The sequence below is a fragment of the Capsicum annuum genome, chromosome 7, assembly GCF_002878395.1.
Source record: "Capsicum annuum cultivar UCD-10X-F1 chromosome 7, UCD10Xv1.1, whole genome shotgun sequence".
In the NCBI taxonomy this organism is placed as follows: domain Eukaryota; kingdom Viridiplantae; phylum Streptophyta; class Magnoliopsida; order Solanales; family Solanaceae; genus Capsicum; species Capsicum annuum.
In genome coordinates this window covers 103,461,195-103,470,213 of record NC_061117.1, presented here as the reverse complement: position 1 = coordinate 103,470,213, position 9,019 = coordinate 103,461,195, and the positions used below count along the sequence as shown (strand labels likewise).

The following is a 9,019-nucleotide window of genomic DNA, read 5'->3' as shown; positions in this document are numbered from 1 at the left end:
TTGGGCAAATATCTCATCAAACATTATGAAGTATTAATATAGATTTTTATGACAAGGTGGCTATCCTAGATCAGCAGGTATAATACACCGGAGATTCCTAATGGTATATTTGGACTGTAGAGAGATTGTTCATTGGTATAGGGAATGCATCAGGCATGATTTGGTTGTCAAAATAAGCTAGCCTAGATCTCCTAAGTTATGTTATGATTGTAGGAAGAAAGATCATTTCAAAAGAGAGTGCCCCAGGTGTCAATTAGCTAGCTAGTTGGCAACTGCTCGTATTTCTGGCCAGGTTAGAATTTTAGGGGCTTGTTATTACTATAGATAGACCAATCATTGATCTAAAGAGTGTCTCCAATGGGGATTATTAGTTAGCCAGCATAAATAGATCAGTCTCATAGAGTTATGGCACCTTCAACTAGAGTAGTCCACTTAGTACTTAGTTGGTCATTCAGATGCTCGATCTAAATTTGGACATGCTCAGATTCATACTCTTTTGGGAATGTCAGGACTATGACTTCAAACTCCATTCATATAGGTGCATTTTGATTTACTTTCTTTTGATTTCTATTTGAATTGTGTTAGGGTTTTCATACCCATCTTTGCTTATATGCCTTAATGTTACTATATTTGTTGTTATAGCAATTATTTTGATTTTATGCACATGTTATTACCCCATAGACAATTTTTTTTTATTTGTAAATTGAGTGGATTAGTATTTATTGTTTTTTGGGGTGTAGATTGGGTTAAAGTCTCATTTCCCTTAGCATTTTGGCCTTGTTAGTATTGCCATTGCTTTGATGTTGATTGATCCTTACTTGATAGACGGCTAGACTAGTGTTATCTAGTTAGAAAGTTCTTTATGATTTTTATTTTTTTGGATTAGACGGCTAGTTTGGTTGGTTGGTCTTCCCCTCATGTCAATGAGATTGGTTGATTGTTAAGTATTTTATGAATATAAAGATAAGTTTAGGATTTCTAGGGATTTTTGGTGGCCCTAGAGTTGGCAGTTCGATTCTATTACCCATTTTTAATGTGGAAAATTCTAAGGTATGATTTTCTAGCTTGCGAAGATTCTAGCATTAGCTAGCTTTAAATATAGCCCATTCATGAGGTTGAAAAATTTGAGATTGGTCATTCTGATTTGGATAGTTCATCTCCTAGTTATGGTCTTAACCTTGATATTGATAGTGAGTAAGGTACTCCATTCTTTCTATGATGTGGTTCATGATTTAGTTGAGCTGGAGTTGGTGTAAATAGTTAAATTGAGAAAAATCCTATTTCACTAGTTGGCTAACCCAGTATGACTTTGTAAAATGCTTTTTCTTATTGATATGTGAATATGAGTATTCGTTGTCATAAATTGAGTATTGAATTGACCAAATTTAACCTAAGATAGTTACTTCTCAAAATTTCTCAAGATTTGGCTATAATTGATATTCCTTGTAGCCTCGACGTGTTATTGGTTATGATAAATTATGCCCTATAGCTGATGTGGAGTTGTTGTGTTTTTCTTCAGCCAATTTTTGTGGTGATTTTGTTCTTCAGCAATATTTTAGTTTTGACTCTTGTAAGAACCGTTGGGATCTTCCTAATTCAAATAGTGAGGTTGATTTGGGTGTTTGGTATTTGATTAAACTTTTTGATCAAGATTTGGATTTCAACTATTTTGAATGGAGACTTAAAGGTTATGATAGATTTTGGCACATGGATGTTTACTCATGAATGGTATCAATTTGAATAGTTGAGATTCATTAGTTCAGCTTTGGTTTGAATATTTCAGTTATGGATTATGTAACTTGATTGCAACCTCATTTCCATATTTGTTTTAGTTGAACATTTATTTATAGGCTGACTAAGCCTACTCTTTACCTACTAATTGTGTTATCTTCAGTTCAGATAGGCTATATTTAATAAATGCTCGAGGGATAGTCCTTTGGTACACGGTATTAATATCTATTGCTCTTGACCTTGATTCTCAATGTTTGTCAGAATTTTGAATGTTTTCTCAGAAGAAGAAGTGTGCTGGGATTGTCTTAGCATAGTTTCACCCATAATCAGTGGGGCATACTAGAGCAAATCTTTCATCTTCCAGATATTATGCTTGAGATTCATGATTATTGGTTTTGAGGGCCATCCAGACCAGTTATAGATGGCTTCAGCTAAATATTACGAGCTTTGATCATTTTTATTGATGTGTCCAAGTAGATCCTTATGGGCTTATTCTATTCTTGCCATCATGGATTTCAGTGGATCAGCTTTAGTCTTTTCAGGTTTGTGTTATATGATTGCACAGTCAGGACTCAGAGGATAATCTATGCAGATTAGAGTGGATAGAGGGTTTGGAATGGAAAAAGGGTGTTGGATTTGATAATTTAGAGTTAGTTGCATGGTTTATGCTCTGGATTGTCTTTGGCTTGGTCAAGATTCCATTTGGTTGTGTTTGTACTAGTGTGATATTAGTGTATTGTAATGACACTTGAGTTATACCTCCAAGAAAGTACAATGCGATCACTATCAAATATAGAACCCAACAAAGGTTGGGGGCGAACCCATAGAGAATATGGTGGATCTCTATCAAGAACTTACTAATGTAGTGAAAAGGTACAAGAAAGTAAATGGGGGAATTTTGTGAAAACTGTAATAGTAGTAACAGCTTATGATTACTTTTGGTTGAAATCAATTTTAGATGAATACTAGGATTGTGTTCTCCCTAACTTCCTAACTCTGTAGACTTATCGTGCTCCATTAAACTATCTTATTGCCTTGCATGTAGAATTTGGCAAGATATGTATCACTAACCGTTTTGTGAATGCCTTTGGTAAATTTCACTCATTACCTTATAAGTGTCAGAGTGACGCCTTTTACTAACCCTCTCCCTGGATTCCAAATCAACTATCTCCTTTTGGTTATCAAGTTAATTATATAAAGATTAGTAGCTTTAAATTACTGTTATTATCTTCTTCCTAATCTCAACTTCTCTTGTGGATATGGCACTGAATACAGGTAGGTTCTAACTTCTTCAGTCGTTAAGAAAGCAATCAATATGAATAAAACCATAATACATGCATAAACACTTATCAAGATTGACTTCGCACTTTCTCTACTTTGTTATTTCGTCAAGGTTTCCACAAACCTAGTTAGGTAGTTTAGCAGTTCATTTTTGTAAGACATCCACCAAATTCATGAAAGAAAGAATATAAATAATCTTACAATAATTGAAGAATAAAAACCAAGAACAATGGATTCCATAGTCAAAAGTCCAATATCAGAATCAATATAGTATTGTGAGTATATAAAGTGTGTAAACTAATACAAAAATATTAAATTGGTATTTATAGTTTCACAAAATATCCTAAAAATCCTAACCAAAATGAAATAAGAAAATAAGGTCAGTTATGGCAACGCCTCAGACAACAAGTCATTTGGACTGACAATGACTCGTGTCAGCTCTGTTTCCTATTTTCTTAACTCTTTGGTGATGAATCATCACATCTCTTTATGAGTCATCATCTAAACTCATTGCCTCTCTAGTGAATTTTAATTTCTCAGGTCTTCTCTCCAGGTGCTCAGATTGGTTATCACTATGAGTCATAGTCAGATTCTATGACTCATCATCGGGATCGACTCCATTGGGCTTAGACTTGTATACTTTTAGATCTTTTTTCAATTTATTCTAGAACAATTTTCCATACGAACTGTATTGAGATCCTACAAGGCGTAAATACGAGTTGTATCCAGTGTCCACTTTACTTTCCTTCTTATATTTCTTTAGATGTGACCCTATGACTTGGACTACGATTTATAACATTACCCAATTATTCATATTCCAAGCAGAGACTTCACTTCTTGGTATTTTTTCTTAATTTATCTCTTCTACTCACTTCAAATCCTATTTTCCTGTGACACAAACACAAAAACACATCATATCTAACAAAATAACCTAATTATTTGCATATTTTCATAGTTTTAAGCATCAAAAGTGAAATAAAACCATGGCACATCATATTGTGGTTTCAGTTTTTTTGCATTAGTCATTCTTGATTCAGTTGGAAACCAATTGGTTATTCAAGTTGCATTTGTGGCTATTTGATAAATAAAGTAAAGAAGTTGGTGAACAAGGGATAGCTTTGTGAAATCCCTTGAAAGCATTGGTTAGTCTTAGAGGTTATTTGGGGAGTCTGGCTTGGGGTATGCAATCCTTGTACCTTTTTCTTTTAACCTTTCAAGATTTTAAGCATTTCATATCAATTGATTTTTCGTAGATGAAAATCCTTTTAGTAATAGATATTATAATAACCCTTTAGGTCATTTCTTTTATTTCCATGCATTTTCGGTGTTTTGAGCCTTCCCATAACGGCTATAAAACATTTATGTCTTGTAAAAACTATTGGTTCAATTATTGAATAGTTTGTTTGGATTTTAGGCCAATTTATTTATTTTGGAGCTTTCACTGTTAAGGAATTGGACTTGGACCAAAACACATAGTAAATATCCTTGTATGAGAATTTTTACAGTATCATCAACTCCGAAATAGGGACCCTTGATTCAAGTCCTAAGGCTTCCGAACTTATTTTAGGCTAATGGGTAGAAATTAGTTAAAGTAGAACTATGTATGGGACTGAAATTTAATTAAAATGATCTCAGTTGAAAGTTTTGGTAGGCATTGCCGCACTCCAGTCGGTTGGTTTGAGGTTTCTGAGGTTAGACCTCGAGGTACAGACTTGCTTCATGAGTCTTCAGATAGAGTTTAGAGAGAGTATTTGGATAAAGTTTAGATCATTCAGGATACACTTCAATCGGCTCAGAGTGGGAAGTACTTTGCTGATCATAGACTTCGTGCCTTAAGATTTGGTGTTGGTGATTGTGGTTTCCTTCGAGTTTCATCCATTAAGGGTGTGATAAAGTTTAAGAAGAGGGGAAAGTTTAGCCCCAGGTATATTGGTCTATTTTAGACTCTTTAGACTATTGGTGATGTGGCTTATGAGCTAGCTTTGCCCCCAGATTTATCACTTGTTCATCCAGCTTTTCATGTTTCTATGCTTCGTCATTACATTTTGGATAAGTCTCATTTCAGTCGTTGGGAGTTGATTCAGTTAGATGAGAGGTTATCTTTTGTTGAGGAGCTGGTATCCATATTATTTAGGGATGTTAGACTGTTGCGCTCTAGAGTTATTCCTGTAGTTAAGGTCCAGTAGAGGCATCGACCTGTAGATGAGGCTTCTTGGGAAGTTGAGTCTGATTCAGGTATTTATCTTGCCTTTAGTTCAAGGATGAACTCGATATTTAGTGGTGGATAATGTAATGATCTGAATTTTGATGAAATATGTGAAATATGTGTTTTTGTGTGATTTGACAATTTTACCTCGTCCCCATGGTTGCATATGGTATTTTTAGGGTGTGGAAATGATTGGCAAATTTTCCAATGCATTTTGGTATCATTTATGAAATATTATTGTTTTTGATGGCTTTGAGAGCCTTAAAATTGAGTTTAGTTGTTATTTTTTAATACATGCGACGGATGGCTAAACGGACTACGCTAGTAAATCTAGAATGTCGATTTTAGGGTAGTAACATGTTTGGTGTGGATTTATGGCTTCTAAATCTCATTTCGTCCCTCGCTTTGGAAAGTTGTGATTTTGGGTTTTGGGGGTCGACTTTCAACTAATTTCTTCCATCTTTAACATTAATTTCTTGTTTTAAACATGAATTAAAGTAAGGAATTTGGGAATTTTGGCCCGTAAGGACTAAAAATGGTATTCCTCCAATTTAAACTTCAATTTCACTCCTTTTTCACTTGAATGAGTTTCTAATCCTATAATTATCTGTTTTTCCTCAATTTCATCTTCAAACCAACTTTGATTTTTGATTTTTAAATGGATTTTTAAGATTTTACTCGGTAAAGTTATAAAATGGTTTTTCTTTTATTTAGACCTCATTTTCACTTGAGTTTTCAGTTGTATACTCCTAAAAATATGGGAAACATATTTCACTTGACCTCATTTTGATACAAACTCTTTTTCAAAAACCCATTCTTGGGGTCTGTTTTGACCCCAACTTGAAACTAGGCAATATGGGTATTGTTGGCTTCCTTTTAATGCGTAGATTCTATATTTTGATGTTTTAGTTGATTTTGGGTCCATTCGTGAAGAGTATGGCTTTTAGATTGAAGTATTGTAGATCGGTTTTTGTCCTTTGAGGTAGGTTATGAATTAACTTCTTTCAGACTGGGTTTGGAAGTCAATACCGATACAAAATGCATGTTAACGTTGTGGGAACTAATCCTGAAAAATAGCTATCTTATTGTGTTTTGTCGTCGTGGGGTCCCATATGTGATGTACTCCCTCCGTCCCAAATTATGTGTCGTCATTTCCTTTTTGGTCCATCCCAAAAAGAATATCGCCTTTCCTTATTTGGTAATTTTTTAAAAGACCCAATTACAATTTTACCCTTAGTGGTCCCACTTGATTTTAAATACTATTAATCCTTTTTTTATTTGTTTTTTCATGTAAAAGTCAAATCACTTCAATCACAATTTAAGCCTTTTATTTTACACTTCAACCAAAAATAGTAAAGCCATAGAAAAGTCAAAGATTAACTTAAACCGGTAATTTGGTGGAACATATTTCAACTTTGCTAAACAAGTTTTCAAGAATCTGACTTAGATTTTGCAAAAATAACAATTGTCCCATTTGCTTGGCCACAACTCCAATTACACAATTATTCTTGTTGTGTTTTTTTCCTTTATGCAACACAGTCCAAAATACATTTAATGCAACATCGAACCAAGAAACATTTACTGATGTGTACCAAAGTCCAGACGTAACAAAATGATGAAAATAGAGTCCTCGACTTCAATTGTATAACTCCTTTACAAGAGAGTGAAGTTGCCTCATAATTTGCAACTCTCACTTCAATGTCCCATTCTAATACACACACCACCACTACAAGGAAAAACATAATTGTGTGAGACCACAACAAAAAGCTGACATTAACGTACTAGCATAGACAAATAAGTAACGAACCCTTCTGAAGTAACAGCTTAAGCACCAAAAATTTATGCTGCCCGAAACACTATTGATTTTTTAAAAAATGAAACAAGATCACTCTTTAGAAATTTTCAATTGTTAGTCCATACAAGTTTTGTTGCATAAAATTACCGCAATAATACCACCACTAGGAAAACTCTCGGTCAAGGGGATCTCTTTGCTAGAAGTAAGTAAACCTTGCTTCTTAACCCACTGTCGAGCCATATCGACAAGATTACCATTACTTTCTCTAACACCCTCTTTTGCAGTAATATCTTTTTTATTGCCATATGGGATTTCAAAATGGGCAACATTTATTTAGATCCTTGATAATCTTAGGAACCCCAACAATGGTACCATTCTTTCTGTAAATAGAGAAGCCTTTATACCAAAATGAATCATGTGAGAGCATCTCATATGTGTTCTCATCACAACCATATTGTCCACAATATGGGTATATTAATGGCAAAAACTGAATTGCTTAAGTGATCCTATAGGAAGTAATCTGGTGGAGGCTTTTTAGCAGGTGCTCCTCTTGAATCTTGAGGAGCCGCTTCAAACACATGAAACTACTTAGTAAGATTCACGTCTAGATCATGAATCACTGCAACATTTCTATAACTGTAACTCTAGCTTTAAGTAGACCAGATTGTAACTATTTGATTATTAAACATGTGTACAGCGTATGAAGTCTATGTTATTAGTATGGTTAATGAAGTGATAACACTTCCACCAAAAAGAAAACTTGCTCCACGAGGACTCAATCCCCATCCATCAACAATGTCCTCTGAATCTGACTATAGTAGGTCATATATATAGCACCTTCATTAGGAATTTGTTGCTTTTTATCAATAGTTTGAATCTGATCTAATATAGATATTATAGAGAGGGAACACCATGAACAGAAAATATCTTATTCTCTATGAGAGAAGATAAGCTTAAGTATTTAAATATATCTGTGCAATATCTCCAAACATTTACTGAACCATACTTCCCTAAGCACTCATCATAGAATCCATCTACCAGTATGATCTGGTGACTCTCATAGACCATAGTTACCTCTGATAAGAGTGATCCAATTTGGATATCTCACCTTAACAGCTAATAAAAGAAGAAATATCTCAACGGAGTAAAATACTCTATCAACAAAATCTTTGAGAAATAAGTGATTTGTCTTCGTACAATCACCTCTCATGTTTAATAGCTCTTTTATGTCATAAAATTGCTCATGGATATCACCACATATAGTAACAAGCGCATCAAATCTCTGGACATTACTTTCTTCAGCAATGATTTTCATAGCTTTTAAGACAAAGTGCCTTAACTTTCACATCTCTTCAGCTGCTCAATTTTCTTGTCTAGGTATGATATTTTTTCAACTTTCTCTGTTAGTGACGACGAGCGGCGTATACTATTACAAGACCATATGAGTAGTAGTAGCTAAAGAAAATTTGATTTCTTCTCTATTGGTTCGCCATCATTACATAATTGTTGTTTTCTAGTAGTTCCAATGCTTTTCTTATATGGAGAATTGATACAAACCCATTCTTCAAATAGCCCAACTCCGAGTACAATGTATTAATATGATAGGTTCATTTCAGTCATTAACACTATAAAAATGGTCCTTCACCAGATAGTCATTTCTGGAGCCTACTAGTTATCCTTGTGGGCATATATCTAAGATATAATATGTTTACGACCCATAGCCTATCGATTTGATTTTCCTTCATTTGGAGGTAGAGTTACATCGGACAAGGCAAAGGGAAAGAATATAGTTTATGAAGAAATAGAAAACATTGTTGCATCCAAATGATTAAATGAAGCTAACTTACATCAAAATCTCCAACATATGACCAGGTTAACAAAATTCATAACTAGAAATTCAATAAGTTGGATCCTGCCATAGATAACACATATCAAGTACTGTATAAAGTACTCTCTATATCCTTTAATTGTTATAGTTCCAAGAAAATTCATTTCGAAAGGAAAAG

The 9,019-nt window shown here is 34.1% G+C and overlaps 1 pseudogene; it reads right to left on the bottom strand.

Annotated features, from left to right (window-relative positions):
* Window positions 1-7,519: 7,519 nt before the first annotated feature.
* Window positions 7,520-8,669, bottom strand: LOC107876443 (annotated as a pseudogene).
* Between the last annotated feature and the right edge of the window lie 350 nt (window positions 8,670-9,019).